This window comes from Falco cherrug, chromosome 4 (assembly GCF_023634085.1).
Source record: "Falco cherrug isolate bFalChe1 chromosome 4, bFalChe1.pri, whole genome shotgun sequence".
In the NCBI taxonomy this organism is placed as follows: domain Eukaryota; kingdom Metazoa; phylum Chordata; class Aves; order Falconiformes; family Falconidae; genus Falco; species Falco cherrug.
Window position 1 is genome coordinate 71486129 of NC_073700.1, and position 14636 is coordinate 71500764.

The 14636-nt window shown below is 39.7% G+C and overlaps 1 long non-coding RNA gene across 1 annotated transcript in view; it reads left to right on the forward strand.

Annotated features, from left to right (window-relative positions):
* Positions 1-14636, forward strand: part of LOC114014995 (uncharacterized) — a 104804-nt gene that overhangs the window by 45698 nt on the left and 44470 nt on the right. Inside the window, exon 2 of the long non-coding RNA XR_008732022.1 lies at positions 4385-4484. This is a non-coding gene — a long non-coding RNA (uncharacterized LOC114014995). The remainder of the gene's footprint in view (positions 1-4384; positions 4485-14636) is intronic.

Here is a 14636-nt window from a genome sequence, read left to right on the forward strand (position 1 = left end):
TAGAGAGAAATTTAATACATTCAAAGTACACCCCTGGAGCCCAGTTGCTTCCAAGCCTATGTGAATCCTCCTAGGTGCAGTAAACTTCCAGTGCAGTTTACTTTATCATGACTATGCCAAGCAGGAGCACAATGCAGATATAGCACAGAATATATAATAAGCTAGAACATTCCCCTCCCTCTGGAATCTGACGTTTTGACTTGATGAACTTTTGTACAAAAGTCTTTCTTCCTTGAAAAAGAAAGCAGGATATATACTTGAGCTGGACTGACAGATTTCTTCCTTGCTGCTGCATCACAGTGAAACAGAACTTTGTATTTCAAGATTAGACTGAATCTAATGGGACATGTTGACTTCTTTGAATTCAGGCTTGCCTAAAAGTAGAGCTGAAATGGGGACATCACTGAAACATTACTGCTTTGTGGTCAGGGAAGAGGAAAAAAGCTGGTGTGTGTTGATGCAATAAAAAAAATAATGGCTAAAACTTCATCTCTAGAAGGCCAGGTGGGTGTTGCACGTTCACTTAGATGGTATGCTGGTTTGACCCTGGCTGAATGCCAAGTGCCCACCAGAACTGCTCTCTCTCTCTCCCCTCCTCAACCAGTCATGAGAGAGAAAATATGATGAAATGCTCATGGGTTGAGATAAGGATGGGGAGATCACTCAGCAATTACTGTCATGGGCAAACCAAGTTTGACTTAGGGAAAATTAGTTTAATTTATTACCATTCAAATGAGAAAAAAAGACCTTCCCCACCACCCATACCTTCTTTCCTCAATTCCCAATTTCTCTTTCACCTTTCCCCTGAGCAGTGCAGTGGGACAGGGAATGGGGGTTATAGCAGTTCCTCACATGCTGCCTCTTCTGCTCCTTCCCCCTTGGGGAGGACTCCGCATGCTCTTCCCCTGCTCCAGCATGGGGTTCCTCCATGGGATACAGCCCTCCATGAACTTCTCCAGCGTAAGTCCTTCCCACAGGCTGCAGTTCTTCACACACTGCTCCAGTGTGGTCCTTCCAGAGGGTGCAGTCCTTCAGGAACAGGCTGCTCCAGCATGGGTCCCCTGTGGGGTCGCAAGTCCTGCCAGCAAACCTGCTCCAGCGTGGGCTTCCTACAGGTCACAGCCTCCTTTGGGCATCTACTTGCTCTGGTGTGGGGTCCTCTGTGGGCTGCAGGTGGAGATCTGCTCCACCGTGGGCCTCCATGGGCTGCAGGGGCACAGCCTGCCTCACCGTGGGCTTCACTGCCGGGGAATCTCTGCCTCAGCACCTGGAGCACCTCCTCCCCCTCTTTCTTTGCTGACCTTGGTGTCTGCAGACTTTTTGCTCTCACATGGTCTCACTTCTCTCTCCTGCTGGTGCAGATTTTTTTTTTTCCACCCCTTCTTATATGCTATGCAGAAGCACTACGACCATGGCTGATGGGTTCGGCCTTGGCCAGCAGCAGGTCTGCTTGCAGCCAGCTGGCATTGGCTCTATCGGACATGAGGGAAGCTTCTGACATCTTAATGCAGAAGTCACCCCTGTAACCCCCCTGGCTACCAAACCTTGCCATGCAAACCTACTACAGATGGTTATTCTAAAAGTTAAGAGTGAATGAAAACACAAAGCAAAGCCTCCTGAAGAGAGGTGTGTGTTCCCTATTTTTCCAGAAGATAAGGAGAGGTTAATTCAGTTCCAGAAAAGAAGGAAGTTCATCTAGATCCTTGCAATTGCTTTTAAGGACTTTTACTTTCTAGAGAAAAGGAATGTGGGATAGGATAGAAGTGGATGTTTTACTTTGTAAAGATCTGAAGGGTGGGTTTGACATATTGCAAACAAACGAGAAGTACATCCCCTGGAGCAGTTTGCTGGCAGGCAAGAGAGATCTCTCAGGCAATAAATAGGGTTTGTTAAAGTGAGTGGCTTAAATAGCCTAATCTGTGCTGGTTTCCATGGACAAGCTGCTGACAGAGTCCTTCAGTAATCTTTAGATCATATTGTTTGTGCAAGGTCATGTCATGCACACAGCATCAGCTACAGGTGCACAGAACAAAATGCACCTACAAAGTAATGCAGACTGAGGAGCATAAAAAAGGTCAAATGCAAAAGCTATGCAAGTCATCTGTAGTTCCTCAGCTATACACCAGGGATCTCTCTTGTGATTGTTCATAGGGCAGGGAAATGGGAAGTGATTAAATAAGCAGGGAAAAAAACCCTTCTGAGAAGTTAACAACATGGTAAACTTTTTTAAAAGGAAGGTACTATCTATGGGATGTGACATTTTCCTGATATGGTCAGATTACCTGTGGGTTTTCTTCTAAAGAAAAACTTTAGAAATTAGGTCCACAGACCTGGGGACAATTTATCTCTTCCTGACATAAATCTCCTCTTAGTTTTCCAAGCACTCTATTTTTCAACAATTTCTCTGAAATACTGATAAGCTTTTTAAGAAGAGACTGGGAGAGTAAAGAATGAGAACCGTGTGAAAATATATTTTCTTTCTGCTTCTTAGAAAATAGCATAAAGAAAAGTAAGAGAGAATTCTTGTTTATTAGACTGTAATAATAACAGTCTAGTCTCTCAGTTTATTATTAATCATGTTCTAGCCAGCTTGATAAATAGACTTACAACATTTGCACTTTACGCATAGTTCTTAGCCAAATGAAAATTTAATTTATTCTTCTTTATAACACTCATATGAAAGACTATTTTTTGAGATTTGAAAACCTGCTAGAATTTTTAAGTGGTTTTATTTATAGAGTATTGTTTTGCTTGTTTCCTACTTTGTAATAACAAGAAGAATAGTGACTTCAAACTCCAAACAATATTTGTTTTAACCTAATTTTGTTTAGGTGCAAAGATGTCACAAAACTTCTTGCAATAACAAGCTCTCAGGAGCTCAAGAGAACCTGGTTGTTTCTAGCTGCCCAGTACCGCACCCTGCAAAGCAAAACCCACAGAGCCAGCCCTGCTCTGCAGTGCAGTCAGTCTAGCAAGGGTTAACCACTAACTGATACATCAGAGCACAGAGAAGGACCCAGTGTAATGGGAATGAAGGGATTTTCATACGTGTATGCTAAAACAGTCATATTGATTTGTACCAATCACATTTGATTGACACCTGAAAGCACAAACTGGCAACAGAGAAAGGAATCAAGTTTGTAAAGATTTGGTATTTACGTTTTCTTGCTTTTCAAGATAGAAATGTAACACAGAGCTGGACACAGACCAAAGAATGACTGACCTTTTTTGTATATATTCTGCTTAAATATCTGTTAGTGGTGTAAGACAAATCTGGGTGAACTCTCAACAGAATGAAGACATCGAATCACTATCAGGGAGCCTGAATAATAATGCCTTTTTCTCATTATTAAAAATTAATTATCCACACCCACCCTGCTAAGGAGTTACCCTGGCCATGTGGGAATACAGCTGATGGTATAGTGTGAGAAAGATCTTTGGCTTGATCCACAAACACTGCTGTTTTAGAAGATAATTTGGAGGGAACAGTAAATAATGCAAAAGTGTATTTCATAGAGGAACTCATTCCCATAACCACAGCTAACTTACAGGCTTGAAGACAATGGAAAATAACACATTATTAGGAAAGGGTGAAAAGAATGCATTTATTTTCTTTATTTTGGCAGAGAATTCAGGTTCATTTTTGCATCTGGATTTGTATGAGATGTTCCTGCCATTTGTTCAGCTCAGCAATAACTGCAAAGCATTCTGAATATTTGGCTGTGTACAGCAATATTTAGCGTTATAAATCATGGATCACATTAGCCAGGCTATAAACTCAGTAAGTAATGACAAATGGAAAGTCAGATTTGGCTTCCAGTTATGCTGGTGTAAATCTGTAGTAGACTTGAAATCTACAGGACAGTCAGCTTTAGAAGAAACTCTTTATTTTCAATATTCCCAGAAAACCTGAAAACCAAAGGGCCGCTTTCATAGTATTAAGAGCAACATACAATTTAAGACAGGATGCGTGCAGATGAAGTGGCAGGCAGTCATCTGTGGCTGCTTGGTTCCACCCCGCCCCCAACCCCCGGCGGGGTGGGGTGGGGTGTGTCTGTAAATACCGGGGGCCAGATTGAGAACCCTGGGGGGCTGTATCCGGCCCGTGGGCCGTAGTTTGAGGACCCCTGATTTAAGGTAACAGTTTAAGAAATCCAGAGATTTTGTGAAAAAGAAACCTGTTTGCTAAATTTACACATTCCAGAAAATGTTGTCATAGTTAAATAAATGGTGCCAACTATTCTGATTAACAAATCTTAAATCTGAAGAGGCCATAGAAGGCAATAAACTGAAGCAGCATAGAAAAGACATTGTTGTGGACAAGTTCTGATATCAAGCTAAGATACTGCTCAGGGCTGACAGAAGGCTCTGGTTCATTTTTCAGCTGTGTTGCATCCTGTGAGCAGAAAAAAAAGTCTCCCTGACCTCATCTGTGAGGATGCTGTAGGTGATGCTCCAGACTCAATCTGAAGACTCAGTTCTGGGTAAGCATTTCTCCTTGCTTTCCTATAGTAATAGGTCTGGTGGTTGTTCTTTAGTTAATGGAGACCTGATTATTATGCTGCTAGTTGTCTGTTGTAGGTGGTGGGAAGTCTAAGGATAACAAAAATGAGATGGAGAAGAAGGTGGTGGTGGTCTTGTTCTATGTAAACAGGAAAGAAAACAAGGCCAAGACCTCCCTCATCCCTTGGTCCTGAGATGCCAGAATTGTGGCAGTTTTTTGCCGTTGTGCCCTGTGAGTGGGGCAGGAGGGCCAGAACTCTGTCCGGTGCTTCTCTAGCACGTGCCTAAGCTGACAGGACCTAGGTTTTAAGAATCACGTCTTAGGCTATACCTCCACTGACAGAGGTTTCCTTGTGATAGTCTGTACACACGGGTCTTGGAGGACTTTGTACATGGAAGCACATATGGAGTAAATTGGAGTGTCTCCTCATTTGAATGCACCAGAAACACAGCTGGCAAAACACCAGTGGAACAGGAAAAGAGTAGTAGCTGGACGCTGAATGTATCAGATGCTACCTTGATGTAAAACAAGTCTGTGAAGAGATATGTATGAGGAGTTTGTAGAGAACATAGAACACGGATGTCTAAACTCCCTTTTAATGTGGATTAGTGTCCCTGTTGCCTTATTCACAGGGGACTGACAGCATAAAACTACAGGTGCCTAGAACTTAGCTCTTTGCTAAGAGGTCGGTAAGGTCTGCTCTAATACCGAGCAGCTTTGAGTACAGAGGAAACATTGGACTATCCTGATTTAATACATCTTCCAAGCCCATGCATGTGCTTCCTTTGGTGTGTGAATATTAATAAAAGGCAGTGCCTCCATATTACTGTGTGCATCAGGTAGGGATGAAGCTGTCAAAACCCAGGTGTAAGCAGCAAAGCTGCTCTACTTCAGGGATACTTGGCACCAGAGCAGAGAAGTGGAGAGGTATTTGAGTTATGCCTGCTGCTAATCTGTATTAACAAAAAAGCACTGCAAGCTATTTCCATTATCCTTTGCTTGCTTTCTGCTAATCCTTTGCTAGTCAGAAAAAAAGCACCAATTTTGAAGGCTTAAATTTATTTGCATCTGTTCTGCAGGTTCACAAGTAGTGAGGAGCACATGCTTAGAATATTTTAAGTTCAGGTGTTGTGAACCTTCATCTAAGTGAAGACCACCCTATTGCTTGAATGAATTCCTATTAACTAGAGATCTGTTACCCCTGTTTCCTATCCTGCTACTAGATTATTTGGGAAAAGAATTTCTTAGATAGTCAGCCAGCCAGAATGTTTTATATTGGAATTGAGTAGCAATGCAATCTCTCACTTTTTGCCAAATCCCTTGTGTGCATTGGTAGCAATAACAAAAAAAAAAAACACCCAAAAAACCCCTAACATTTACATCCTCATAACACTTGCCCTCTACAGAACCCAAACTACCTATCACCTCCAGTTTGCTCAGCTGCAAATGGAAGATTAATGATTTGCTCAAGACAACATGAATAATCACATTGGGTTTTTTCCTGCATTTTCAGCATTACAATTAATCATCTGACATATTGCCTTTTTTAGATGATACCAGAAGTCTATTCAATTTGATTGATACAAAGTAATATTGGGCTAAAATTTTCAAGGTCAAAGCAAAAGCCACAAACTTTCAGACATATCTACATTGTGTGTCCTGACTGTAAATAACAGGAACATCCCACATGTTTTTGATAATGTGAGGGCAGAAAACTGAGCTGGCACACTCAAGAGAAAAATGGAAAGATTTTAAGAAGCTAAAAGAGTACATGAAATTTAGAAAACTTGTATCAGATCTCTGCATTTGAACAAAATGTTTTGATCCTGCAGAATTTGAAGTCTGCTGGCAGTACTCTCAGAGCTTCATAAAAACCCATATTGTCATAACAGAGAAATACCTGACCCAAATATCTGAATTTTATAGATGTTTATTAAATCAGACCCAGAGAAACATTCTTACTGAACCACATGGTTATTTGCAGCAGAAAAAGAAAATTAGTTGAAATACACAGGAAAAGAGAAAGCTGAGCCAGAAAGGGGAACAGAGGAATGTGATAGTAGAACAATAATGGGTGACTGTGACACAGGTGGGTTATGAGCTCAGATTTGACTGGTCTTATAAGGTACAAAAAAAGTGGTCTTTCCCCCAGCTTTCTCCTGTTCCAACTGATTCATCACACGATTTCTATTTTTTCTGGTCTCAGATAAGTTTCATCTAAAGACTGCTTCAAAACATTTGGAGGAATCCCCTCTAGTGAGGTCTTGAAACATGTATGTCTTATTTTCCTGGAAAAGGCTATTCTGCTCTGTTGGCAGGCCTGCCTTCTTTCCTCAGGCTCTATTTCACTGTTAGAAGAACTCGTTTTGCTAGAAATTACCAAATTTCTGCAATGGCTAGAATAGCCTGACCTGCTTTTAGCTGCCAAGAAAGCCTTTTTACTCCATGGGCTAATGCAGGTCCATTCCAAAGGGACAGGCAATATATTATGACATGTGTTGTGTATATTCTCTAGGATCATCGAACCCTCTTCTAGTGTAAGAGGTTTTCTATCGTTTTAGCTAAATGTGTCTTTCCTAGCTTCCTATATATGTATTTTGAATTGATGGTACTAGTTTGTAAAGTTTGTTAGCTGACAATTGGAGATTCTGTTCTTTTTCCTTGTGCTTTCCAATTAAGTAATCCTCTCAATCTTCTTTGAACTTCCTCTTCCATGATCTGCACTTCACTGTGACTGATCACACCACATCACTCCATTCACATTCTTTTTTCAATCTACTTTGCCAAAGGGTTATATGATGCCTCCCATTCCCATTGTTCTTTCCAGAAATCAGTCATGCCTAGTTCATTTGTCACTGTATTCTTCTCATCTTTCTGCCTGACAGTTTGAAAGATTTCCTCTGGACATTTCCACTTCACTGATAATAGTGGTTTTTTGTGTGTGTATTCCTTTAGTTCTCTTGTCTGTATTAGTAAGTTCTCCAACTCCACTTCAACTTCTGCAATGTTATGATATGAGATTAAGACTTTTTTTCCCCATGTGATTGCATTGCTATTGAGCTACTTTTCAATTTCCCCTAATTCACATCTCCCCAAGTAAAGCTGCTGTCATTACAATGTTCCTGTAGACACAGTGGGGACAAGTACAGGGTGGACATGAAATGGAACCATGCGTATAAATCAGTACGTGTAACGTTATACCCAGAAAAGGTTTGAAAATGTACAGCACCTATTTGGATCCTTCTTATTATGGATATATCTTTTAAATGAACGCTGTACTATAGGAATCTTTCATGATCCTTTACTGATTCCCTCAGGAATTGTAATCCGCCCCCCCCCCCCCCCCCCGGGTGAAATGCCTATTGATAAATACATATATAATGCTATATTTCACACTAAAAGTGAGCAATTAAGACACAGAAGTCTATAATATGTTCTGTTTCTCTCTCTCTCTCTGTCTCTCCCCTGCTATCCTAATGGGTGAAATAAGAAAGAAACACGGCAGATTTCCTATGGCTTTCCATTCACAACTTCCATGTCAGCTGGAAGCTGAGGCTTCTCAGAGTGAACATTATCATCCTGTCTAGAATTTGAAGAATAAATGATGTAGTGTTTGGTTTTCTCCCCTTCTGGACATTAGAAGCTGAGGTGTTTCTTAAGTTTGGAAAAAGTCAGTATTTTAATTGTGTTTTGTTTCTAACCTAGGTGATAAAATTTAGAACCTGTTATAGTGAGGCACTGGCCATGTGGTTTAGGATTGCCAACATGATGGTCTATCACATGTTAGGGTATACTTAATGTATTCGTTTCCGGTAAATCAGTCAGAGAGAACTATGCATATTCTTTTACCACTATGAGCTTCTGTGCTTTTTTGTAAGTGTTGCCCCTATCTGCATCATGGCAAAGGATCTATTTTCCTTTTAAGTGGTCACTCACAACTCATTGTAAATAAAACATATTTCCTGAGACCTATGCCTTGATAGAAAGCATAGGAGTCTGTACTTGTGAAAAAAGTAGTTGACTTGCATACAACATAAAGACACTGATTTAAATTCTAAATCTGCTTACTGGAGATAGGAATGTGTTTTGAAACCGCAGTTTCATAATTTGGAACTAGCTAGAGCATCTGTTCTTTTGCAAATAAAGGGCAAGTGTAGTCTGAATCAAATCACATCAACCATTATTTTGTCTCTGTGTTGTTGGTATCCTTGCACTTATCCTCATCGCTTTTGTCTAAACTTTTGAATATCGGAAGTGACTTAGTGAGAAATATTTTATTTCCCAATTAGGATTTAATTTGTTGCCTACCATTTGTTTTACATTCTTCTTTCCATTGTTACACTACCTTTGTCAGCTCTTTTGAAAGCATATATTGAGAAACATATAATTGAATAAAAATAATTATACAATGTGTGACTTCTACAAAGTACCAATATTTCAGAGAAAAACCCTGTTAACACACTTTTATTTTCCTTCCTTCTGCACTGCTTCCTTCCTCTCTGCATTAACTCTGTATATGGAGGTATATAAAAGTCATAGCAATTATTGTATTTTAAAAAAAAAAATAAAAAGCACTGCACAAGAAAACAGCACATCCTTATCACAGTAGTTCTTTGATCTTGTAGGGTCAGTACAAGCCTCTCCTATGAATTCTTGTCCATGACAATCAAGGCATACCAAAACCTTTTAATTGTGTGCTCTCTGAACACCCTTTCTCTTGGGCTAGGAATCTTTGCTGCATAAATATAGTTTGGTTAGTGATGTCTAGACTAGCTTTAATGCTACACAGCTGCTAGCAATGAAGTAAAACTTCAAACCAGCATACTGCTGGTTTCTGTGTAGATAAAGTCACAGAATTTAGCTAAATCTCTTATAGTCCCTGGATATGCCCACCAGTTTCAAAACCCTGGTATGAATAGTTCCACACCTAAAATATTAAGCTGAATGGCAGTCAGCCATCGGAAGGGAACTACAGCTGCATAGTTTAGCAAGTAAGATACTTGAGAAGAACTTAGAGCTGGTCTTGGCTGTGTGGTAATTTCTTAAATTTCTCAGTAAACTCTCTGGCTCAGTTCTTTCACTTTAAAATGGGATTTCTAGTGCTTCATGATAACGTGTTTATTTGTATAGCATTGTTCTAGCTTTGGTTTATAATTTTTTGCATTATTGCTAGAAATCTGCTTTACTAACTAAAGGAGAAATGCAGTCAAAGCAACAAGAAAAAGGCCTTCCATTCTGAGATGCAAATCTTCCTGACTGGTGACTTTGATGAGCTCTAGAACTTTCTGAAAAGTAGTAAAGCCCTGTCTCTTGGGACCTTAGTAGGAGAATGGGAAAGTTGTAAGCAAATGCATAACAGCAAGCACTTTGAGATCGACAAAGAGCAGAACTAGATTTGCTGTGGGTTATCCATTTTAAATTGCAGCAATAATCAAAGCCTTCAACTTTTTAAGAACACATTTGGTGCATCTATAATTCAGAAGATAGTAGAAAAGCTGAGGAAACAAAGCAAAGGGTCCCACTGTGCTGAGGCACCCCTCCTCTTTCATTGTCTTCTGAGAACTATACCCTGTAGAGGAATGAAGGCAGTGGGTTGATTAGCATTGATAACATGCAGCTGTGGCTTTGCTTTGGCGGCAGTGGGTTGGTTGACATGGATGATGTGCAGCTGTAGCTCGTTCCTGCTAAGTGGTTAAATAGCCCTGAGGATGGGGGGGGGGGGGTAGGTAGTGGTTGGGTGGAGGAGTGTGGTCTGAACTCTGGAGGAAGGTGAAACAGTATGGATAGTAGAATCTGACAGAAGGTAAAAGCCTTGTTGCAGCCTACTAGTTTGTGCTGCAACAGTACCCCAAAGGAAGCAATGGAGTGAATATTGTTTAAGTTCATTCTGGACTATCAATGTATTTACCAGGACTGGCAGGCACTTGGCTTGCTTTACGTACCAATAAGGGATGACCAACTTCAGCAATTTTTCTCATCCACTTAAATATTTGCAGCATGACTGCAAACAGTAAGACACATGACACAGCATCTCAAAAGCTCACTTCTAGAAAGTGTGGGGCAGTTGCAGATGCTGCCAGGCTTGGGATGGGCACCCACAGGATGGTGCCAGGGTGCTTGGGTCATCCATACTGGTACTCTCCTGCTTGCCTGGGGAAGAAATCTACCTCCCCAACTTGCCCCCCTGACTGCAGAGACATGTTCGATTCCTGTTGGTTGTTCAGAATAGTGGGTTTGATTTATTTTGCTGCTCTGGTTGTGGTGATAAAGTACAGGGCTACTTGACAGATACACCTGGACAGCACTGGTTGTGTAATTTGGACACCTTATTACCCCTTTTTCTGTTCCTTCCTTTCTCTACTCTTGCACCTATGTTTCTCTGCCCCAATCTTCCCCCTGATAAACAACCAATCCCTAACAACTTTTTCCACATTTGTGCTGGTTCTGGGACATTCATGCCCATATTTGGTATTACTGTTATCATTGCTTAGGTAATCTTATATTATATTACTGATAATATATTATATCACTGATCTGGTCATCCAGATGCTGTTGACCTTGCAAGACTTGACTACCCCAGAGTTCCCCAGTGCTCCTCTGTACTTATCTGTGAAGTCTGGTCATTTCACACATAACTTCTCCTTAACCACCTATGAATTTCCAACCTCTCCTATAGCATGCTCTGTAACTTTTGATAGCAACTCACACTGTTATCTGTCACACCCAAGGACCTCTCAAGTCAAGGTCATGCAGTGGGTTTTCATGCCCTGTCCAGCTTAGCCTCACTGGGGCTCAGTCCAGTAGCCCTGGCACCTGCCTACAGCCCACTCAGTCTGTGCTCTGTCTGTCTTTCTCTTACTTTACTTGGCTTATTTTAGTCTTTCTGAGGTTTGCTTCCTTCCTACTTCTCAGCTTCCTTCCACGTTGAAAAAAAAGTATCTTTCCATAAATGACCATAAATAAAATTTTAAAAGAGCGATGTGGTGTAGTCTTAACCAGTACCTTAGCTATAATCACTGAAAGAAAGAGTAAGAGTCTGGAATACCCTGCATGAGTGCTGATGTCACATGTGATTTCATATTACAGTATGATAAAGGAAACTGGGTCACAAAGTAAATTTTCTTGGCTTAGTGAAGAAATCTAAGACCACCTGAACTATCGCATGGTTATTCTGACCCATCCAGCTAGAAGGGTCCCAGGTCTAAAAGATGAAACATAGAACTAGATGCCTGATGTATGTAAGTATCAAAAGTCTGAGGGTTTGGGATCTTTGAATGAATAAAATTATTAATATAAATATACTTTAGATTAAGGTTTTTAAGACATTACAGTACCCTTATTATCTTACAGGTGTGTTTCAGCATTGCCTTCTGGAGGACTCATGATAGATTAATCTACTCCCAAATTCCAAAAAAGGCCTGCAGCTCCTTAGGTCTCCCCAGACAGAAGTTTCTAGCACGCTTGAAAACTGAGTCCAGTGCTTGAGTTCTTGCCCCTGAAAAACTGGGTCTGTACTCAGTCATAAGTTGCTGTTTCATAGAGCATTATGTATGTTAAAAAGCATCCCAGTTCTTGTCAGAAGAATCTCTAAGCCTTTCTATGCTCATAAGAAAATCATAGGCAGAGATTTAAGTGCTTGCACATATCACTCGTTTCGCCTTCCCTAGAGAAAAGGAATGTCACAGCTGGTGAGAGCTAACGCTTGCAAAATTACACTACTTCATATAATTTCTATCAGTGTTGCCAAATGTATTTTAAATTTTATTTTTTTTTAATAAAATAACACCCATCCCTTGCTTTTCCCTATTAAAAAATAATTAACCAGTATATGTGCGTGTGTGTGTGCGCACATGCCCTCTTCTTTTTAACAACAAAAACCTGCCATCAGGACCATGTAGCCATTTACTGAGCAGACATAAGACACTGCACCATTAATACTATGATATCATTTGCCAGTTGGGTGTGTTTAGCACACACTATGAATTGAAGACAAATTTGGCACTTATTTTTGGGCCTAACTCCAAAAGGCTCTACAATAGAGCTGACTTACAATTTACATAGTACTGATGTGTTATCCTTATGATAAAATCCCAGTGCACTAGAAATGACTGGTGTTCCATTTCTGCTTTCCATCCCTCATATTTTCTCCAGTTATCATTGCTGATTGCTGCTGTTCAATATTTTCTGTACTTTCAAGTACTGGTAAGGATCTCTGCCTTTCTTTGCTATTGCCACTTTTGGTCCTCTCACATATATTCCAATTCTATTAACAGTAACATTTAAAAACTTTGGTAATGCTTTTTCATTTCTTATTTTCTATATCTTTGTGTCTTATGAAGATAACATTCCTTTCTTGCTTGCTGCACATTACTGCCAACTTTATAATAGAGTAATTTATACTCATCCTCAGACAGATGTATCAACTGAAACGTGATTTACAGTTAATGAGGCCAGGCCACACATTTTATTGTCTGAATTCACATTTTCCCTATCATCTGTCTTCTGTCTTTGTGTTAACATATCTTTTGCAAATGACCTATTTTGAGCAGTTATAGTTAAAACTTCAAATTGTTCTGTCCTTCCTCTTTTGTCAGGTCACTTGCAAGTTTCCATTTTATTCAATGAGATTTTGTAAAAGGCACTCCATGCAAGTTCTTTTAATCTCTTTCTGCTTGAGTATCTCTTCCTGTTGTCTAATGACTTGTTGTCAGAAGTAGTATATTCCTCAGATAGTTTTGGTTTTAATCCAGTAAGTCCATCTCTCATAGTTTCCTGTCATTACTCATTGTGTTCCCCGACATCCTTCACTGATCTCATCTTTTCTTCCGTACACTCCATGCCAACATAAAGTCACTTCAGGTCAGAGTTCATACAGTGCTAACTTCCTCCTGCTGCTCCTGTCAGATTCCCTTAAATCCACTTTTCATCAAGTCACTAATCCCAGGCACATGATCTAATTGGGTGGTAAGTTGCAGCTCCTGAAGTAAGCCTAAGCATTACTGAATTTCCTTTAAAAATACTCTTCATTTTCTTCATTTCCTTATCATAATTCTCTTCTCTTGAACTCCCGTATAAAGCTGTCTACTTTTGTGCTGTTGGACAGCCCATGCCTGTTTCCCATGGCATTCATGCGATTCCGTTCAGTATCACAAGACTCTGTTAAATGTACATACTAACTTTCAAATATCAGAAAGTTTTTAAGAGGAATTAATATCAAGGAAAGCCTGCATATTTATAACCCCTATAAAACATATGGAAACTGTTCTTTTCTTTTCGTTTTTCAAAAGCATTTCCTATACATTTCAATATTTGCAACTAAAAAACCCAAATGAGAAAAGCAAGAGCAAACTAGGCCTTTCCTACACTCTTGCTTTCCTGTTTTATTGATCCATTCTGTTCTCCATGCAGCCTATTTTAATTGCTAACAACAGATAACCTTAAAAGAGTCAAACATATTATTGCAAATTTCTGTCAGAGTAATACTGTTGTATGCTGCAGTGTAATTTACCCAGCTAAACTGCAGGCTTTCCCTGCAGTTCAAACAAACAAACAAAAAAAGCATTACCAAACATTCATTTGTTTGGCAAAGCTTTCCTCTCCATTGCTCTTTAGAACCTGAAACTTTGGAATCCTTCTTTTTCTTGAGTAATCCTATCATTACTTTCAACACACTTGACAATTTTTTGCTATTAATACAGTTAATGAAGTTCAGTAACACCCAAATCTTGGGAAAACAGAATACAGACTTTACATTTTAGCTGGAACATTTTACTTGTTAACAATATTTCTCATTAACAAAATCTTCCTTGACACCATTCAGTGAAATGCATCTTTTCCTGATTGTTTACATACATTTTCTGAGCGGAACATTTATGTTTGCAACTTTTAACTGATGATTTTAGGTTCCCTTCGTTCCCAGTTGCTTACCAGTTAGGTAATTCTCTCCGACCATCCTCACCTGTGATGTATACTTTATTTTGATTAACCACACTATGTTATTCACACCTTTTTTTTTTTTAAATATCCACTTCTCAAAGAAGTCTTTGTTTCCCTTCAATCAAGAAGTCAACTATACTTGTTCTTCAGTGGTTGTTGTAGTCGTCTTATCTTCGTTTCAATCATCTGCCCAATT